Below are 23,137 nucleotides of genomic sequence, written 5' to 3' on the forward strand. Positions count from 1 at the left end.
ACAGTATGTCAGTCTTAGAAATAAATTATCCAATATTTCCATTCTTAAGTTTTTATAGAAATAAAATGTTAATATTATACGCCATATATTTAAACAAGACATCTTTTAAAATTACTTTGTGATAGAACAAAAAACACTGTTCCTTACATGCATCTGTCCATTGACGCCCATTCAAACCCAAATGTACCAAATTAATCTTAATGTAATCTTCCCATATACGTTTCGGTCTATCCCGTTTACCCGTCGGTTCCGAGTTTATTAGCATTATAGGAATCCGTTCGTTAACAAGTCCCACAAACCTATACACCCATCTTATTCGCATCGATAACCTGAATTATATTTGCGGTGTGCCTTCTACATACTTCTGTTAACTCATCCTTTTTTGGTCAGAATATTTTATTTTCAAAAACTTCAGCGCGCTGTTCTCCATTCAGCGTTAGAGGTCAGGTTTCACATCCATAAAGGACAGTAGGAAAAATAATAGTTTTGTAAATTCTACTTCTAGGATTTTGGACAGAAGGCGGGATAGTAATAATATATTTGAATAACATATATTCAATATTTTTCTTTGCGATAGTATTTTTTAAATTAAATTAATTTTATATTTAAGTTCACTGATAACAGCTAACAACATTTGGACTATTCACAACATTTAGATGTACTATCGAAGAAAATACTTCGGTTAAAATATCTCCCTACTGGTCCTACAAGCAGTGAGCGGTTAACAAAAAGCTCACAGTCGAAAGCCAAACCTCAATCCATTTGAAGGTAAGTTTTATCCACTTTTAGTGGTGGAGAGTTCCGCAAACAAGTCGAACTTCTCTACTCCCTCGACCATGCTAACCATTTACTATTAATACAGCGGTCTGATGATCCATAGAATATTAGTCTGAAAATAATTAAAAAAATTAGTTTCTATTACACTTAACACGAAGACGCATTTCTGGCTGTTCTAAAAATCTTACTAATTGAATTAATTAAGTAACAAACAAGGTTTTTTTTTGTTTTTTTTTTTACACAAAATTTAATTCCCTGTATCATAACTTTTCGATTGGATAGACCATTTAGGAGTTAAAGAAAAAAGTTTATTTAGTTACATTATTAAATTAATTAACTAGTTGGTAAGATTTTTAGAACTATTTTTTTAAGTTATTTGCTATAAAACTATAGTTTTAATAAGTTAGATTTATGTTCTAAACTTATTATACTGGTCTAAATTTTAAGCATTGTGCTCCTGTACCATAAAATCGACTATACAGAAACCACCTTCGTAGGAAATTGTAATTGAAAAATGTATAGTATATTTTTTATGAAAAAATATGAGAGAGTGGGGACTGGGTAGCTCATTGGTAAGGCAATGGACTACTAACTCCAAGGAATACAGCCGTGACAGATAATTATTCGTTTCACTTTAGCTGTTAAGTCAGCCCTGAGGGTTTTGGAGCCCTCGGGTGTCTACCCAGGCTCATTAATTGGGTAAAAATATAGCCATCGAGCTTGATTCTGGCCAAATGACCTCCTTGCACAACGGTTGGTATAGTAGCAGTACCTTCTCAGAAAGTATTGCACCCCTGACCCTACATGAGTTGAAGTGGTACAGATTTAATATTTTTTAATATAAAAGAGAAAAAAAAATGAATTAAAAAATGTTAAGTTGCCCCACTCTACTAGGTTGCTAAATACCTAGTTAGATATTTTTTTTTTAATTCTTAAAATGTTATAGGCATTTAATAATAAATTAATAATATATAATAGTAATACATGATTTTATTTTTGTTTAATCCTTTTTGTTCTTTTATTTATTTTTTCTATATTTACCTTTTTTTTTTATCCCTTTTTCCTTATTATTTTTTCTCCCTTTACCCAATAAATCCTTTCTATTTTTCCCTATTAGAAACATAAAATAAAATTGAAATATAAAATATTTTTTTTTTTTTTTTAATTATTTATTTATTGTAATTTACAACTGTACAAAATAATACAATAAGTAAATATGTAGTATGTTTCATATACACTTGAAAATATTGGGAAGGAACCACCCATTGGTGGTACTTCAAACATTAATTTAAACTAGAAGGTCTCGTGGCCATCTTCTTTTCAGACGCCTCGGAGGATTATCAGGGATTGTTAAGGATGAAAGATTAAGAATTAATGGGTTAGGATGGTTAAGGAGTTTGGAATAAAAAGACGCATATCTGGTTTGGGTCAACTCTGCAACGAATGGGATGTTAAGGTCTTTATGAATGAGTTTATTTGTGACGTAATAAGGAGCTTCAAGGATTTTACGTAGGATTTTGGATTGTAACGATTGGATGCGGGAAGAATTTGATGGTTTGGTGGAGCCCCAGAGCTCAATTCCATATGTCCAAATTGGTCTGATTATTGTAGTGTATACTAATTTTTTGTAGTGAATGGGAAGTTTAGAGCGTTTATGAAGTAAGTGTTGTAGCAATCGGAATCTACGAGCAGTTTCTTGTCGTTTCAGTCTTGTGTGTGGATTCCAAGTAAGTCTCTTGTCAAGATGGAGTCCTAAGTATCGAATCTGTTCAACAGCGTTAGTGGTGTATCTAGTAAGGATACTGTAGGACAGGAGGGCAGAAGTTTACGACGGAGAGTAAAGGTGATTTGGAAATATAAAATATGAATAGTAAAAATGTTAAATAAAATAACCAAATATACACCTCAAAAATTATCTTAATTTAGCACATAATTAGTATTCAATTAAAATTTAAAAGAAACTCTACAGTTATCTAAAAGGATATAACTATATGCACACGTTCAAATACAAATAATAAATATAAACAAAAAAAGTAAATATTAAAAAAAATATAATATAATAGATAAAAATAATTAGAGGAAGATAGTTCGGGTGGCGGTGAATAAAGGTTTCTAAATAGTAACAAAAACTGTTTATTGTTAACCAACGTTTCGCCCCATTTTGCAGAGCTTCGTCAGGGCTGATAAGAGAGCTCATGCTCTGTTACCAACTGGTTAAGTTTCGAAACCTTTATTGACTGCCACCCGGACTATCTTCCTCTCATCTCTTTCATAAGGTCAACTACATAATGCGGGATAAGGAATCCTCCTAGTTTTTAGGTTAGCCATTTCCAATGTAAGGTATAGAAAACAAAAAGGACGGCAAAACGAGGCAACTGACCCCGAAATTACCCACATCCTGCTCGGGGGGGGGGGATATTGCGCTTCTATACCGCGGGCTAATGATTTACGGGGAAATGACGCCACTCTTCTCACATAAATTAAAACTAGTCGGCCAATTTTTCAAGACCAATTACCTTTTAATCGAAATCAGAAAATATTCATGACAATATTTCATTAGTATACTTTTCTTTTTGTTGTGTTTTTTTCTGCTCTGTTCCCCGGCGTCCGTAGAAGAATTCAATGGTGGTATTTATTCGGATGAGGCTATTTGTATTGGGGAGCATTTGAATCTGTATTCCTTTAGCACAACTGACCAAGCGTCCCTGAATGAAATACAAATTGGATATTGAGTTTAATGTTTGAGAAGTTGATTTCAATGGATGTAAAACGTAAGTTGTTTAGCCGATCATAACCTTTCTCGCTTGTTCATTGACAAGAAAGAAGAGTTCAGAATCTATTACTAAAGTACATCCCATACTGCCAAAGGTATCAAGGTAAATTATGAGAGCGTATTACCGACCCCATAGCTAATGACGTTAGAGGTATTAAACCTATTTAATGAGTAGAACAAGCTTGCCATAAGAATAGAACTCCTAAACTCTGGAAACCGAAGTCAAAAATCAACATTGGTTTATCTAGGGGAAGAAGGGACGAAAGGAATATAAAAAATATAAATAGCTAAAGAAAATAAAAAATGTTTATGTTTCATAGTTAGACTAACAGTGACACTTCTATATAACGGACCCTCACACCGAACATAATTTTGTCTTTAATTATATTATTTCAAAAATTTTTCGAGACCAGGTAATATTTATCAATAAATCAATTTAATATCCAAAACAGTCTCAACACTATTTATTTATTTGTCTTACGTTTCGGCCCTTCTAGCCATCTTCAGGGACATCTTCAACATAAAAATCCTTCTCACATTAATTATTTTCTACTTGCAGGCTATTTTGCCCAGGTCAATTTCTTTATTTAAGTTAAAACCTCTCTATTTAAATTTTAAAAAACATTCATTTATTTATTCTATAAGATTGTCCACAATATAAAACCCACACCATATAACAACATATATAGTTATATGGTGTGGGTTTTATATTGTGGACAATCTTATAGAATAAATAAATGAATGTTTTTTAAAATTTAAATAGAGAGGTTTTAACTTAAATAAAGAAATTGACCTGGGCAAAATAGCCTGCAAGTAGAAAATAATTAATGTGAGAAGGATTTTTATGTTGAAGATGTCCCTGAAGATGGCTAGAAGGGCCGAAACGTAGGACAAATAAATAAATAGTGTTGAGACTGTTTTGGATATTAAATTGATTTATTGATAAATAATTTTGTCTGTTATACAGAGGTTTCCATTATGAAAGGATTATTATAAAAAGGACACAAATATGAAATAAAAGAATTATTTACATATCATCACCTAATAATACAAGAGCTGGGGGGAAATTTTTGATCACTTCATGAAAACTATGAATAATTACTAGTCAAAATTGATGAGTCTGCCAAGTATAGGTAAGAGAAATAAAAAATGTCGGCTGTTCCAAAACATTAAAAAAATTAATTTTTCATTCTGAGGTCTATACCTTTAAAACGAACAAAAATAGTAGATTTAAAGATATAATAAAGTAGTTTATTACACATATATTGTAGTAGCATATATACATATATGTATAATATAGCAGGAGTAATAGTTTTCATGATATTCGCAAATGAATATGAATTTTTCGCATGAAATTTCGTCCGAACTAATATAAATCAATTTATCAAATATCATGAAAACTACAACCCCTTCGAAGATAAATGTAATAAACTACTAGATAGTATATTAAACTAGCTTTAATTTGAGTGCTAATAAACATTTGTATACATGCCTTTTCAGTGCATTTCTTATGAAATGTTGCTTTTTAAAAAGGGTCGGAAACTATTGAATGTTAATAGCTCTGTTAGGGATCATATTTTAGCAAATTTACTCTTCTTTAAACAATTTTATCTTAGGTTTTCTAGTGTTGTTGGTAGTTTTAAAGATATATAGCTCCGAAAGAAAAATAATTTTTTTCAACGTTTTGTAACAGCCTCAATTTTTCAACCTACCAATACTTTCCAAACTTATCTATTTCGACTATTAATAATAGATATTTTTCATTAAAGCAATCAAAAGTTGGGGTGAAATAACTGCCTTTTTTCTCCTTTAGTCTATTATACTATAAGCTGTGATGCTTTGTAAATCTAAAGAAACCAATATACGATTTTTATACTCGTTTCAACCATCGTTTTGTTGGATACATGTGTAATATGTGACCAACAAAATTTAGCTCTGGAATTATATAAATGTACATTCATACGTTCTTTGTATCCGAGGGCTGAAAACTACTGACAGTTGTTATTTCCCTTCTAAATTATTATTCAGCTGGGTATCAAATCGTTTTTTTCAACTGAACGTTATACCACGTTTATATGTTATTAATTGTTTCCGCTAAAGAGGATTGAAAAGTCCTGACGAGGAATCAAATTTTTGTCCGCCTCTAGAGTGGAGAGGTTCCGTAAAAGAGAGGTTCAAATGCATAGGACCTTAAACAAATGTTTGTTAAGAGAAGTTTCCGTAGTATATGGGTATTAGTTACAAAATTAAAACCTAAATTGTTCCCGTTCAAGTCTGGTTACCTGAAAATTTTCTCTTTTTTCTGAGCAATTTTTCCTAGATAGACGTCATTGATTGTTGTTCGTATTCCAGTAAAACCTTAGGAATGATTCCTGTCTTCATTTGCTTTAGCAGCAAACAGCAGAAAGTTAAATCAATTATAGAGTCCTATAAAGTTTATTTTTGTATACCCCTCCAAAAAATAATATCTAGATCCACCCATGTGATACTAAGATATTTATTTACTGTTTTATTAGACATAATTCGACTCTATATTTTGAGGAGGCAGACCGATCTTAATATAATAAAGAATAATTAATATAAAGAATAAAATGGAAATCGGATTCTTAAGTAATAAGTTGGGGAGGCGGTCTGGTATTCGACCGTTTACTGAGCACATCTTCTTGTGTTGCAGTTGGTCAAGAAAAAAGTAGTTCCCCATCAAATATTGTCCCTTATTATTTATTTAGTTTTAACGCCAAATAAGTGAACACCCCGTCCCTATAGATAATATAATCCATTAAAAAAAAAGTTCTGAGATGTTCAATATCTTGTACGGAAATACTGTTTCTTGGACAAAGGTTGTACAAAGAGGTGATTTGTTCAAGATCCCACCCAATTGCTATTTTTTTCACCCCAATGTAGTGTCCCCATTTATAGAGGCTGGGTGCACCTCAGGTGGGCTACCGATCTAACAAGGTTGACTCAAGGCTGAGTTAACGTAATAAATAAATTATTAGTCTCAATTTCACTATTAAGGAGGGTTACAGTATATTACAGAGTAAATTATCTGCACGTAAACATAAAAACATACGTTATAAAATTCGTTTAATAGTATCATAAACAATTTCAATATTTCTAATCAAAGCCTATCTATCTCCTTTTTTATCGGTGTCTGTAGTTGATATGTGTTATAACCCACAAGGCGTATTAATTTGAAGATATTCAATTAGTTTTAAAGGAACTATAGTTGCCCCCAAGGGCGTACACAGGATCAAACGAGGGGGGCAGCCATGGTCGGTCGGGTTGTGACATTTCAGAACGGAAAAGGTGAATGAAACCGAAATTATAAGAAACTTATAAATAATTATAGAAGTGCTTTATTAGGTATTAAAACTATTTACTCGACAAAAAAATTAATCTTTATTAAATTAATAAATTTTTTTCACTTCTGGGGGAGGGACAGCTGCTTTCTTTTGCCCTTCGATGGTACGCCCATGATCCTCCGTATTTAAAAAATATCTAATTCAATAAAACAACGTCAGACGACAATAGTATGACAATTATATGCAACAATGGGCTAAATTTCCTCTCTACACCTTAAGAGTAGCAATGTTGTGCAATATTGTTTCGGAATCCTACTTCGATGGGGCTTATAATATCGTTTCAGGTAGACCCGCATTACACTCCGGAGACACGGGGGCATCTTGCGGGTTTGAATCCGCTACCGCAACAAAGACCCTCAAAATTAAGTCCTGTTATGGACTGAGCTGAGTAACTAGGGTTTCTCTCATTTCAACTCCGACTTACTGTCTCCATGCAACTGTTGTTCTAAAGAATATCATATTTCGGCGCCTCACTGTCAATTTATCTTGGAATCGTTCGTCATTTTGCATTCATTATCTTATCAATATAAGAAGATAAACTTTCTATACTTTCAGATTGACTGTAATTAATTTCAGTTATATCAAGTGTTGATAGATTTTCAATACTATTTTTTTTTTAAATCTTTTCTTAATATATATTATAATTCTCCACCCTCAGACGATAAGTAGTGATGAAATAATTATCGACAAAGTAATTAATTAATATCAATTAACGATTTTATATTTAAATTTATTAATTTACCATTCAATTACTAACGTCTGACATGGAATCCTCATACAAGACTGAAAAGACAGGAAACTGCTCGTCTATTCCGACTATTACAACATTTACTAGACAAACGGTCCAAACTTCCAATCCATTACAAAAGAATGATCTACATGACGATTATAAGGCCTATCTGGACATACGGCATTGAGCTATGGGGCTCCACTAAACCATCTAATTCATCTCGAATCCAATCCTTAAAGTCCAAAATCCTTCGTAAAATCCTTAATGCTCCTTACTTTGTCACAAATCAAATCATCCATCAGGACCTCAATGTCCCCTATGTTGCCGATTTAGCCAGAACCAGATACCAATCCTTCCATAATAAACTTCCCAACCACCCAAACCAACTCGTTTCTAACCTGGCTTCTCCTTCACTACCTAATAATCCTCCTAGGCGTCTGAAAAAGAAGATGGCCTTGAGATCTTCTCCTTTAGAAGCGTTTTTGGAGTTCTATCAATGGGTAGATTCTCCACATGTTTGTATCATGTTATAATATCACTTACAGCAAATTTACTTGATGTGTATATATGTATACAGTTGTAAAAAACAATAAATAAATTATTAAAAAAAAAAAAACCATTCATTTACTAATCAATTACTGATATAATTCTACTAAACTTAAAATATTTGTGTGTCAAATATCATTGTATCATCATTTAAGAATAGTGTAACTGTCAATAAATGTTTTTTTTAAATATATATTTTTATTTAATACCAGATCGGCCAGGTGGATCTTAATGGTTAATATAAGAGTTACATTTTTTTTTTTTTTAAACAATTGATTATTGTATAGTCTCATACAAAAGATAACCCTAACTATATACAACGCTATTAATAAAAATAATAATTCTTGATAATGAGAAAAATAACCAAACCAATGACATTTATGAATTTAACAAGATAAATAATTGACTTCTAATGGGAAAAAGTTAATTTAAAAAAAAGACGAAGTGAAAAAAAAATAATAATAAAATTTTAGAACTGATAAATATAGAACTTAATAAAGGATGTGCTTCGGTCTTTGGATTGTGGTTGGGTTTCCCAAGTTATAGGTCACTGCTCCTTTGACTGTAGGTAACTAGGAGTGGAACTTCATGAATCTTTAATAAGTGGGTGATGCCTCATGAACTAAATAATTAATTTTGCTAATTTATATGATTTTTTCAAAGAAACTAGATTTGACCTATATCAATTAAATCATAGGTTAAATAAAAATAAATATTCCCATAGGTATCATAGAGAGCAAATTGCCTCATTGTTTCCCAAGCTTCCAATTACACCAGACCTCGACAGAAATTCCGATCATGGAAAATACATTCAAAAAACATTAATTCTATTTCGCAAAAAATTACACGTTTTGGGGGTTTTCCAAAACTTTGCACGTTTTGAGTTTTTTCAGCTTATAATTACTCTTTTTTTTAACTAACATTTGTTGCATACAATTTAATAATTTAACTAAGTTTCTCATATATAAAACACATATAGATGTATGTATGACAATATATATTAATTTTTCCTTGTTCAATTTATAGTTAAAAATTTAAAATTTGAGGTAAAGCATTAATTAACATTCGATGAGAACTCACCTAAAGAGAAACTACAAGTACATATTGTACAAGTACAGATTGATTTTCTCGGGTAAATATGAAAAATTCACTCTAGAATATTGTTGAAAACAATGCTTTCTTTGTAAGAATATTACACAATACTGTCACAGAGAACGTATTGTTTTTAACTCCAATCCAAGACCACCTCTTGTGTATCGTTCTTCCATCTTAATTTGTCTTGACTAGCAAAAATATAATTTATATATATATAAATATTACTAATAAAAATTAAACCCAAAATCAAATGATCTGATTAATAACAACATAATTACACATTTAAAAAAAAACTTTTTAAATATTTTCTACATTAGCTTATTATTTATTAGTTATTTGGTTAATAATATATTCGTATGTAAATAAACAATTAAAAAGCTAAGGAGAAGAACACGATATGTGATAACTTTTAGTGGAAGTTAAAAAGTACTTTAGAATTGTTTAAAATCATTCCTATCCACACAGTGCCTTGCACCATTTTTCCTAAAACTTAAAATAGAGGAAGTTTGATGAAGTTGAAAAATTGAATTTCAGCCTTGATAAACGGTCTAAATTGCCAATCCATTACAAAAGACTGATCTACATGACTATTATAAGACCTATTTGGACATACAGAGTTGAGCTTTGGGGCTCCACTAAACCATCAAATTCCTCCCGAATCCAATCCTTACAGTCCAAAATCCTTTGTAAAATCCTTAATGCTCCTTACTTTGTCACAAATCAAGTCATCCATCAGGACCTCAATGTTCCATATGTTGCCGATTTGGCCAGAACCAGATACCATTCCTTCCATGATAAACTTCTCAACCACCTAAATACACTTGTTTCTAGCCTGGCTTCTCCTTCATTACCTAATAATCCTCCTAGGCCTCTGAAAAGAAGATGGCCTCGAAATCTTCTCCTCTAGAAATGTTATTGGAGTTCTATCAGTGGGTAGATTCTCCACATGTTTTTATCATGTCACTATCTCACCTACAGCAAATTTACTTGTTGTATATATGTGTATACAGTTGTAAATATCAATAAATAAATTATTTAAAAAAAAATAAAATAAAAACGACAATCCACATCATGTTTTTCTGGAGATTAAAAATAAAGTAATTTAAAATTCGTTTCAAATTTAGTTTATAAAATAAAAATAAATAAATTTTACCCAAAATATGAATGGAAAATTAACTTAGTTTATATAATTTTTACACTTTGTGTTGTTTAAAAATGAATCTTGTGTATAATATTGATTAACTTGTTGTAAACACAAAAGCACAAGGAAAAAATAACATAGAAAAACATCAATTGGGGCTAAAGAGTAAATAAAAGAAATATTAAATACTTCGAAGTGGTACATATGAAAATTGATAATTTTAATAATCAGATTGGGGTGAAAAAGGAAAAGTTTCAATATACCTAATAGAAAGGGCTGAAACTTTGCAAAAATGAGTCAGTGGCAAAATGAGCAAAAAATCAGTGGGATTCTCCACATGTTTGTATCATGTCACTATGATACCGACAGCAAATTTACTTGTTGTATATATGTGTATACAGTTGTAAATAACAATAAATAAATTATTAAAAAAAAAAAAAAGCCTATCAAATAGGAATATAAAATCAAGTAGCTTCTTCATAGCATAGGTTTTTAACCAGAGTAGTTTATTTTTTTATTTACATTTTCATACATGTAGAGAGTATATATTAATATTATAAATTAAACAATAAAGTTAATTATTGCAGGATTTGGGTGTTTTACACATATTTTGAGTTTTTGCTGGACAATTTTGGATTTTTACATTGTATTTTCCGGTTTCTTGTTTGAACAAAAATCACATCTCTAATTATCGTTAATGTAGCAAAAAGAAGCAATGTATAAAAAAGCTACTGTAAATTTAAATGATTGTTTTGACTTTATTCAACATTATAGTGTTTTGTATAAATTAAATGATACTCAAGTAAAAAAAAAAATTAATAACGCAAAATATACACGTTTCCCAATGAATACATTTCAATATAATGAACGATCTTTGTATTCTAGGCAAGATAATGGGTCATTAATGGCGAAATAACATTAAATAAAGAATAGTAAATAAAATATATGATCGAGATAATAGAACCACATACTTTTACAATTTAATTAGTTTAATCAAAATGACCATATAATTATATTTAATAATTCGATAAGATTTATAACTGTGGCATCGAATAAACATGAAGATAAGGTGAATAATAATTATCTATGCAACAAGACACTCGCATAAATTATTGATAGGATTCCAGAAAATTGTTCAGTTCTAGAGATTACGACAATGATAGTGATTCATTGGCGGATAACAATTAACAGATAAATTAATGTTAAAATTTTATAACTATCAATCGTAGACTCTTAGACTAGTGTTAAAGATTTACATTATAGTGATGTGTGTAATTTGATTTTGAATACATATACTAATAAACAAGCAAGTTTATTTTTGACATAAGACGCAATCAAGAACGATTAATTCAACGTAATGAAAACGGGAATCACTTGAAAATGTGTTCCTAAAATTTTTACAAGAGGGACGTCTTAGAGAAGATATTGATAAAATTTGATCCAAAATATACCATTTCACGGGGTAATGAAATGAATAGCATTTTTTTAAACTATATCCATGATACACTATACCCAACATACAGACATACATAAATAAGTACAAATATATACGTGCAGAATATGTATAAAATTATATAGAGAATATATGGCTTCCAAAGCTCTGGGTGTTACTATTAATTTTTTATTATAACAAGGCGTACTAACAATATGACAATAAATACTAATAATCAAATCGCCTATTCGACGTAAACAATGTGTATAACTATAACATGAATTACTACGATTACATAGTAATTGTAATACTAAGCTTTTGTAAGTATATAGACCATGATAGATGATCATAACGTCTGAACTTTGTAATTATTCTTAGAGGAATTATGCCTTATATTAAAATTATATTTTCAATTTCGATTTCATTTTCACTAACTATATTTTTTAAAAGTCTGTAACTTAGTCTTGGATGGTGTGTAAGTCTTGCTTTTAATTTAGGATGATGAAATATAATATTATAAAGGTAATGACATATGTATAAGATAAGATATGTAAGTAGTGTATAAAAAAATGAAAAAAACGATGAACTGTATTAAAGAAAAATAAAATATACAATACAATGGGCAAGTAACTTATATATGAATAACAAATATAACTTTTAAATACATGTGTGGTATCTTCCATATTTATCTAATCTTCATTTCGACCCACATATGAGAATCTTATCAGCAGTCCTCTTTTCGAAGTTTTAGTTTGTAGTGAGATTTATGTTATTATTATTGTTTTTTATCGATGGAATAATTGTATTTGACAATATTTCTAAAAAAAACTTGAGCAAAAAGGGTAACCAAGAAAACACTTTATGGAAACACGACTGGGGAGGATTCAATCTTATGAAATAGGAAAAATGTTAAGCGAACTATGAAAGAAGAATAGAAGCAAACGTCATGCATTAGATGTGATATATTTCGAATGTATGTATGTACGGAGTGGTGTAGTCGTAAGGCACTGTGCTACTGACTCAGGTTCGAATCAAGCTGTGACGGATAAATGTTTATTCTGTAACTGTAGCTCTGAGTCAACTCTGTGGGAGCTTTTCGGGGTCCACCAAGCCTCATAAAGTTGGTATTATTAATGATTCTGACTGAATCACCTCCTTGCACAACCATTGATCGAGTAATAGTGGCCCTTCATGGGTTGTATTGGTTCAGATTTATTATATGCACATATGTCATAATTACTGTACATACATTCTTCATTTTTTGATAATTCAAAAAATTATGAATAAATACTTAGATCATTTAGTCAAAATTAGTCAGAAGTGTACTTTTGTGTGCGTCAATCCTAAGAGAGAGATTTTTGAGATTATTCTATTTTAGATTATTATAATTTTGCGATATGCATAGGTCTTAATGTTCCTTTTAATTGATAATTTTTGATATTTTTATAAATCGTATTAGAACTGAAACATTAAAGAGATATGTAATGAGGAAGTATTCTAAACAAAGACTATACTTATAAACATAACCTAGCAACGTCAAATTATATACCATATGAAAATAACTAACGCTAAAAGATTTTGTACCATACCATATCCAGTATCTATCTTACTGGATATAAGTATCTTAGTGGATATAGTACTTACCACGTGAGTACTATCTTTACTCTATGTGCCAGGAACTCGTAACCCGTGGGGCCCCCAAATTCCTGTGATCGACATATTAAAACTAATCAAAAATGAACAGAGAAGTAGATACGTCAGAAAATTATTAGCAGCTTATACCGCTAGAAACTGATGTACTTAAAAAAATAAGACATGAAGAAGTAAATCATGATGCCCCCAGGGTCATACGTGGGGTAAGAGGATTCTCTTTTAAAACAGTATCATTCGAGTTTACCCTCAAAGAGGGCCGGTCATCTTCTGGCTTGAGACTGTGAAAAACAATCCGGCAAAGATCCTTCTACTTACGTAAAACACGGGCTGTGACTAACGACTTATTTTTGGTCAACTTGGAACTTTTTAAGTTATGAATCACTGGAATCCACGAAGTCCGAGGCGAGGGGGCAGATCTGCGGGCTTTATACGCCGAGGAAATGAGTCACCTGGAGGAATGCTATCTCCCTCTGAATCGCTTGGCACCGTGCACAAGTCATGATAGTCCTCACACCCTGGACCAAACCCGCTGGTTATTTAATATGTAATTGAAGGATAAAATCGATACTTTCGCAGTTATTTTATTCAAGTTATGTAGAATATTAAGGTGCTGCTACACATTTGAAAAACTGTTGCAAATTCGCACATGCGCAAACTTGTGGATGAGTGATTTGAATTGGATGGTTCAAGTCGGACAAAATTTATGGGCTTAATTAATTTTGTAAAAGGTACAAATGTAAGGGCGTTTGAGAAAGCGCTTGTGCTGCATCCACACATTTGAGCTTATTTAGATACATACAATATGTACACTCTCCGTGTTTAGAATCATTACAGAATTTCCCTAACATTCGGAATCAATAATTAAGTCTAGTTTGATATTGTATATTTAAAAATTCTATTAATTGTGTGTAAATATATCGTTTCAAATCTAACTAATTAACTTTAGCCGTTTATTTTCATTTAGTGTATCACAAATACACATTTATAAATACATTATATGTCTGGTAATTAAATTAACGAGTATCTTTTCATTATTATTATTATTTCTTTATTAATAGATCGGCCAGTTGGGCATTACATGATTTTATAACATTTTGTTAGTTTTTTTTTACTGTGGGGAGGGAGTATAGTCTCGTGCGAAAAACACCTAAAACTATTACAAATGCTATAACCATTGAACAGTTTAAATAATAAAGATCAATTATAAAATAAATAATTAAAAATAATAATAGTTATGTAATTAAGGACTAAAAGAAAAAATAACAAAAAAAATTATAATTATAGAATTAATAAAATAAATAATTGAATTATACAGAAAAAATGAGTTATGAAATAGAAAGGGAGAAAAAAATAAATAAGTATAATGATAATAAATTAATAAAGCTTATAGCATGAAGTCTTCGCGACGAGCTTGGGTCTGGTGGAATTTTAACGAGTATTTGATAAACATCCTAAAACATATGTTGATTTTATAGGCTATATATTACCATTTCTATGATTTTCCATCATAGACCGCCAATTTTGGCAAAATTAACGTTTTCCTTCATTTTACCTGTCTTTATTTTGTTCATTGCAGAGGAAATTGTGTATCGAAGGTATTAAATGACCTATGTGCGACGTCCAACTTCCAACTTCTCTGAAACACACAATCGTGTGGATACTGACGTTTTTTACTTCATTTGTTTACCAAGCATTTGTAGATATTTTGGATTTCCAGCAAGTACCAAACATGAGGTTCCGACTTTAGGATAGGTACTTGAAGTGTGAGAAATTGTATAATAATTAAGTACCACGAAGTTTTGACTCAATGATGTTGATGATGATATAATACATTTTTTTAATTTATAGACACCGAACCCTAGATCCAGGTAGCAGGCGAGTGACCTTGAGCCCAAGAAATGACCTCTGCATCACACCACTTTCCGCACGTTTATACCCTTTATGGTTTTCATTGAATTTCTAATTAACTAAGCCTAAGAGTTTATAACTAAGCCCCCACCCAAAGATTGTATGCAAAAGAAAAAACTAAAATGAACAAAAAATAAACGGAGTGATGGTCTATTTTTGAGAAGGATTTTATAAAAAAAAAAAAAAATTGTTAATAGAGGTTCTTCTGCTAATTAAGTTAGTTTTAGTATATAAATCTAAAATCAAATGCATAATTATATTAATTTTTTAATTATATAATTTTCACAGTCATAAAGAGATATGAGCCATTCAACCAAAACATACAAATTTAATTCCCAATGAAATCTTGTATCTGTGTGAAATTGCTAACACTTCAATTGCTTTCACTGGCCAAAAGATAACCTCAGCTTGTTCTTCAAGGGTTTTTAAACTTAGTATCAATTTGTTTATACACCTAAATTTAAATTTAAAGTATCAATACTTATCTCCCTCACTTGCCCCACAACTTACGTTGCTGACTTTGATGGAAGAAATATTACCCTGTTTTTTATTTATAACCTCACTTTTTCCATGATGCTTGCTAGGTCTTAATTATTTGTTTTTAGGATAAATTGCACTATTAGTTGAATAGAAAAAAAAATATGATCCATAATCTATCTGTCCCATTGATCCAACATGTTATCCTCACATTATTAGAAATTGGGCGCCAAAACTATGGAAATCTTTATTTTATCATAATTCATAACTAGCAACACTGTAGCAGATTCCCGTAAAAACAAGGATTACCAATTTCACAGAACTTCTAGCTACAGTTCCCTTGTGAGAGTCTTTTTATGAGAGTGATCAGTGAGTGTCTCACTCACACAGTGATATTTCCTAAAAGGTGAGTTTAATTCACGTTGTATTACAGTTAGATTGAGTATTTATAAGGGAGATAATCTTCAAATAAGGTTGATAAGAGACTCACATGGAATGGTTCATTTCAATGTAATACCCAAAACCTATTTCCCTCACATCTCAAACTGTGAGGGAAATAGGAACAAAGGAGACATTTTTTGTTAGGAGAACCTGAACTCTGAAATTATTTAAATATTTGAATAAAATTGGTTATCAGGTTTATTTATTCCACTTTTAAATAGCATTTATAGGTTAAAATAACTATTATTTCTTTTTTTATACAATTTATTTGGACTTTAAATTTTTTTTTTTAATTCTCCTAGTTTAAAACCTGATGGTTGATGTCCTTGCTCCTGAGAATACATTCCAGCAGTCATGTCGACTTTCTTCTGTTATGGGTTAGGGTATTATCTTACAATATATTTTCTGGATGTTATCATGTTATCAGATGAGTAGATTACCTACCATATTTTTAAAAGTATTCTTCATTCAAGCTCATTATAATTCAAACTTTGTCTGCGTTTTTTTTTTGTTTTACTAACATTCTACTTAGATGATATTATGATTAATAAATTTTCAAAATATGAAAATAGGAAAAGTCCAACTATAAAAAAAAGGGTTAATGTACAAAATATTTCTAATTTTGTTTTTGTTAAATTTAAACATAAGAGTTCCAAATTATACTTTTTTTTAAAAATATTTTTGTACAAAAAAATAAAATAACATTTAGCATTTATTGAATTTTGGGTATATTCTCTCTCCCTCATTTGCAGGATGGCCGATGTACGACATGTCACAATCTCAGGATTGGAATCAGAAAAGGATATCTTAACACAAAAAAAGCAATCCTTCCAGGTCGGACCCGCCCCACTAAGACCCCCGGGAAGTGACGGTCCTATATCACTTTTGAAATATAAACTTGAAACGGGAAGAGGAGACTTTAAGATAGTTTAATGAAGCAATATTTTTAAAAAAACCTGGAATTGGGAAGCGGTCCCTCATCTAAATAGTGTCAGTAATAATCTCATGGTTTCTTTAAAAAATTAATTCTAAGAAGGTTTTTATTTTAAACATCATTAGCAGCCAACTTATGGGAAAAAATCATTGAAAAACGAATTTTTTTCGCAGTGAAATCAGAACCATGAAATTTGTATGAAATAGGAGAATGGCCCACATATGTTAAAAAATTTAAAGTTATTGGAATAGCGGGCTTACCTAAAGTGAAGACAATTCGTGTAGTCAGAATTTCTGCCTTCAGAAAGGTTATGGCCACCGTTTTTCCATATTTCAATCTTCTCCTTTCCTAAAATTGTATGCGATAGTCTGAAAAAAAAGAACAATAGATAATAAATATATCTTAGAAAATCCAAATATAACAAAAATTTAATTCTTTTTTAACTGGAATATCAAACCGGTAATTATAAAATATCAAATGAGGTGTAGATAGTAATAAAACATCGAAGTAGTTTAAAATAATATTTTAATAGAATTGAAGAACAAGTAACAAAATAAACAGTAGCGTACTTCAAAACTTCGTTGAAATGAAGTTCACTATTAAACATATTTGTTTCTTGAAATCGTTTTACTAAGAAAATGAAATGGCTAAGCAAAAAAGAAAAATTTTCTTGTGACGTAATAGAATGATACAGAATTTTGTCACTCGTTATCATATCACGTATTTGATGACAAAGATAAATAAACGCTTCATTGTAAAATAGACTGTCAGTGAGCCAAGAATTATTTTTTAAATTTTCGTAGTGCGTATTAATAGCAAAATCGAGTGTGGTAAATCAATCTACTGAATATATATCAAGTTAATAGATTTAATTTCAAAGAAAAATTTCTGATTGTGAGGGGAGAGGAGAGAATACATATCCAAAACGTAAAATTTGTTTAACCATAAAGAGAATAAAAGGAATATAACTCAAAAACCTATTTAACAATTATAATTTAAATATTAGTTAAAAATTTATATAAATTACATAATTATAACAATAATATTATATCTTTCCCTGGCTCTTTATGTCTCAAATCCATAATTTTACTTTTAATACGTGATTTAAAAAAAATTAATTGACTATTTTGGGAAACTAGCAAACTCTTCGGTATTTTTATCACACTGGAACTAAATTGAACTTTGTCCTAATCCTTATATAAACAATTTTATGTCTGATTTTTATTTTTATAGAACATTAACTTACCTAATCTAGACTCTTTTATGTTAAAATAATTCTATTTTATAAGAATTTTTATTTTTATATTGCACATCATTTTTTAGGAAACAACAAAAAGTGAAGGTAAGGTGATAGAATTTAAAATTAGTTTCATAAAGGATTTTGAATAAAGTAAAAACTATTTAATAAACTTTAATCTACAACCATTTTGCTTCCATGGGATCATATAGTTTTTTGAGTAATTTTCTTTTTCAAAGGCACCAATTTATAATGCTAAAGGTTATCTACAGGGTACCACCCTATTTTAACATTGGCGGGGGGAGGGAGGAGGTCAAGTTGTTATTTTGTGGGACCACTACAAAAATAAAATACGACGTTCTAGGACCCAATTGGCCCCCAAAGTTGGCGCTTTAACTCGCACGGCTACAGACGACCCCGACGTTTCGGCCCATCCGTCCGACTTCAGGTATTTTATCTTTTATCATTATAATTATTTTTTCCTTCATTTTCGAACCTTTTTCTCTTTTATAATTTGTTAATAATATACATGGCTATAATAAGGCCTATTTGGACTCACGGAGTTGAGCTTTGGGTGAGATGGTAAGACCATCGAATATCTCTCATATCCAATCCTTACAACCACAAATCCTCAATGCTTCTTACTTTTTCACAAATAAAATCATCCAAAAGACCTTAATATAGAATATATATCCGATGTAGTCCGACCAGATACCAATCCATCCCTACCCAAGCCTCGGTTAATTTAAAACCTTGCTTTCTCTTAAATTCTTGTTAATCATCCTCGATCTCTGAGAAGAAGATAGACTCGAGACCTTCTAATGTAGAAATGCTATTGGTAGCTAAGTGAGCAACTTCTCACATTTATTTATTATATTTTCATCATAAATACAGTTGTAAATTTCAAATAAAGTAAAAAATTGTATTATAATATGTATTTCACAAGTATACACATTAGCAACATAGAATGGTACTAAGGAAGCGAAAAATTAAAAAATTTTCTTTGCATTGTATAATTTTCTAGTCGTATCACTAGTAAACTAATTCCTGACGACCATTTCTACACCGCAGAATTTCCTTGTGTGAAGATGTTTTTTAGTATTCCCGTAACACCCATCGATCAATATTCGAAATGAATGTAACAAGACATCAGCGAGGTGATCTACTGAATAATGGCATGGCCTGTTGATTCCAAATATGGAATAAATAAGGCAAATGCAGACTCGAGTGAAGGTCCCTGTTTTGAAACCGGGTCTCTTCATCGTCATTCCGGTTCTGGGATAGATGTAAAATATTTGTATGTATATGGTCTGTTTATATATCTGTATGACGTTGAGACACGATATTTGTGTCTCAACATCATTTTTTCTGTCAGGATAAACAGTTTTCATTATTTTTTTTATTTATTTTTTTAAGGCAACGGCCTGGAATATTTATTGCTTTTCTAATGCAGCAATGAATAGAGCCATGGAAGACCACCAACTCTCCTATTGAATCAAGGATATAAATTATTTTCTTTGTCGTCTGGAACTTGTTCGTCACGATGGACTCGGCGCTGACCTGCTATAAAAAGTTAGGAACGGGCGAAGTGAAGGTAAATATTTACCTTCCGCTAAGCTTGAAGCACACACTTCGCCAATACTTACCGGTGTGACTTGGTCTTGAGGCGTCCATTAGAAGCCATAGAAAACTTTACTACAAGTAGCAGTTCCAATACTAATACAGTTTTCATACATTATGTTTCGGCTAATGATTATGTTGATTATGTTATTAATTATCCAAAATTATTTTGAAATTTTACCTTCTTTTTTTTTAAATTTAGTTGAAACTTTTTTTAATAAGTTTAGTTTTTGAGATGGAGTGGGAAAGAAAATTATTATGAATTAGAGATTAAAATAAACACAGTGGGAAAAAATATAATAACGAAGTAATTCCTTGTACAGTTTGTAGTTGTAACAGTTTAGTAAAGATATTTGTTACATTTAGGTATAAAGAGGTGGAAACCAAATATAAATAAAAAAATTATCATTAACATGTGCGGTATAAAAAAAACTCAAATAATGTGAAGAAGAACATTTGTCGAAAGAACCATTGATAAAAAGTTCCTTAATATTTAATATCAAAAGAACATTGTGATTAAAGTTCTCCCTAAAATTATTTTGATAATTGTTCTGATATTTGAACTGTTTAAAATACTTTTCAATGATATTAAAGTTAAAATGGCAATTGTCTTGTAACATAGAGTAGTTGTGAATTTAGTGCCATTCCTGTCATTTTTTTTCATTTAAACTAAATTCCTCTATAAAACTTAATTATTTGTTGTTGTTGTTGTTGTCTGGGGCTTAAGGGCGCAAAACCCTGAGGTCATCAACGCCCATACTTAATTATTATTTTATTTTTTATATTTATTAAGTTAAAATAAAAACATGATTTCGTCTAATTAGATTAGATTTTCAATCTATGTTATGTATGACTAGACTAGAATTTTGTACAGCCAAAAACTGAAAAACGTGTAAAAAACCCAAAATATGCATAAAACAACTGAATGCTGGATAATCAACTTTATTGTTTAATTTATAATATTAATATATGGAAAACTTACCTAACCTTTTTTTGAATTAAATTAAACTCGTTTAATACTCTCTCCATTTATGCAAACATACATGAAAACTAAATTACTCTGATTAAATATTCTTCTAATCAAAATTCCATTTTTTTAATGTTTCTTAAAATTTCTCATATCTTCTCATAAGGTTGAATTCGATTCTAAATATGTATTGGTTTACCTCTGATTTGTCAATTTTAAACTATACATTAAATAAGGAAATAAATATATATTGCCATATATAAACCTATATGTGCAATACGAGAAATTTAGCTTAAGCATTAAATTGTATGCAACAAAAATTACAATTTAGACCAAAAAGAGTAAAATCTGCAATTTTGTGCAATATTATTCGAATTACGGGAACAAAACTTGCAATTATATGAAAATCCGGTCTCTAGTGATATTTTTGTTTAGAATAAACTTATAGTAATGTAAAAGTTTAAATAAAATCAAATGCATCCAAATTAAATTCTCAAAACATTCTACATTTACTTAAAAGTCCAACGTTTCGGCCATCTTCAAGGACTTAAATACCAATTTACAGTTACATAAAATATTTAAAAAAACGTTTTGCAGGCTATTCTTCCCAGGATTCCAGTTTCAGACAAATTTCCCTAATTTATCATTCTCTCATTAATATTAAAACTTTTAAATAAATTTTACACTATTACACATTTCTATCATAACAGTTATGATACGAGTCAGAATGATTATAGTGATTATCAGAACGGGCAGAATAGATTGCAAAATGTTTTTTTAAATATTTATGTGAGTGTAAATTGGTATTTAAGTCCCGTGAGGGTGGCCCAATTGGCTAAAACGGTGGACTTTTAAGGAAATGTAGAATGTTTTGAAACTTTAATTTGATTTTATTTAAACGCCTGTTGAACAGATTCGATACTTAGGACTCCATCTTGACAAGAGACTTACTTGGAATCCACACACAAGACTGAAACGACAAGAAACTGCTCGTAGATTCCGATTGCTACAACACTTACTTGACAAACGCTCTAAACTTCCCATTCACTACAAAAAATTAGTATACACTACAATAATCAGACCAATTTGGACATATGGAATTGAGCTCTGGGGCTCAACCAAACCATCAAATTCTTCCCGCATCCAATCGTTACAATCCAAAATCCTACGTAAAATCCATGATGCTCCATATTACGTCACAAATAAACTCATTCATAAAGACCTTAACATCCCATTCGTTGCAGATTTGACCCAAAACAGATATGCGTCTTTTTATTCCAAACTCCTTAACCATCCTAACCCATTAATTCTTAATCTTTCATCCATAACAATCCCTGATAATCCTCCGAGGCGTCTGAAAAGAAGATGGCCACGGGACCTTCTAGTTTAAATTAATGATTGAAGTACCACCAATGGGCGGTTCCTTCCCAATATTTTCAAGTGTATATGAAACATACTACATATTCACCTATTGTATTATTTTGTACAGTTGTAAATTACAATAAATAAATAATTAAAAAAAAATATTTTATTTAAACAATAACAACAATAAACAGTCTCAACAAAGAGAAAAGATTATGTATAAAGTTTAAATTTATTGTTTTAAACAATTATATTTCTTTAATTTAGATACATTTCATTCCATTGATAAATACATAGATACTCCCTGAGGCAGTTTGGAAGGCTGAAAGATTTTGAAATCTAACAAGCTTTTCCAGAAGTATAATGAAAAAATTGATAAGTAACAAAGTAAAATTCAACAAACATATACTGTTGGACTGCGATGCCAAAAAGAAAAAAAAGATGAAGAGGCCTAGATCATGAGAAGATAATCTGGGACGCAAAGTTACATCAGAGCTGTTTCGCCACATGATGAAGGTCCGTAAGCAACACCTGCCAACTTGCCCCAGTCGTAATACTTCTCCATCAATGTGCTTTAAAAGAAGTAATTGGACTTGATTTTTTGAATGCAAAAAACATCGTAATTGGCTTCCTACATTATATCCACTATTTGGTGGCAAAGCGGAGATATAGCCATCTA

The 23,137-nt window shown here is 30.6% G+C and overlaps 1 protein-coding gene across 2 annotated transcripts in view; it reads right to left on the minus strand.

The window, feature by feature from the left end:
• The window catches only part of vri (vrille), a 254,374-nt gene that overhangs the window by 45,757 nt on the left and 185,480 nt on the right, over nucleotides 1-23,137 (minus strand). For both annotated transcript variants that reach the window (XM_024359974.2, XM_014417867.3), the window contains one exon: nucleotides 17,533-17,640. The gene's annotated coding sequence lies outside the window, so the exon portion shown is untranslated. The remainder of the gene's footprint in view (nucleotides 1-17,532; nucleotides 17,641-23,137) is intronic.

The sequence above is a fragment of the Halyomorpha halys genome, unplaced genomic scaffold (genome assembly GCF_000696795.3).
Source record: "Halyomorpha halys isolate HHAL.00 unplaced genomic scaffold, Hhal_1.1 Scaffold170.1, whole genome shotgun sequence".
NCBI classification, from domain to species: domain Eukaryota; kingdom Metazoa; phylum Arthropoda; class Insecta; order Hemiptera; family Pentatomidae; genus Halyomorpha; species Halyomorpha halys.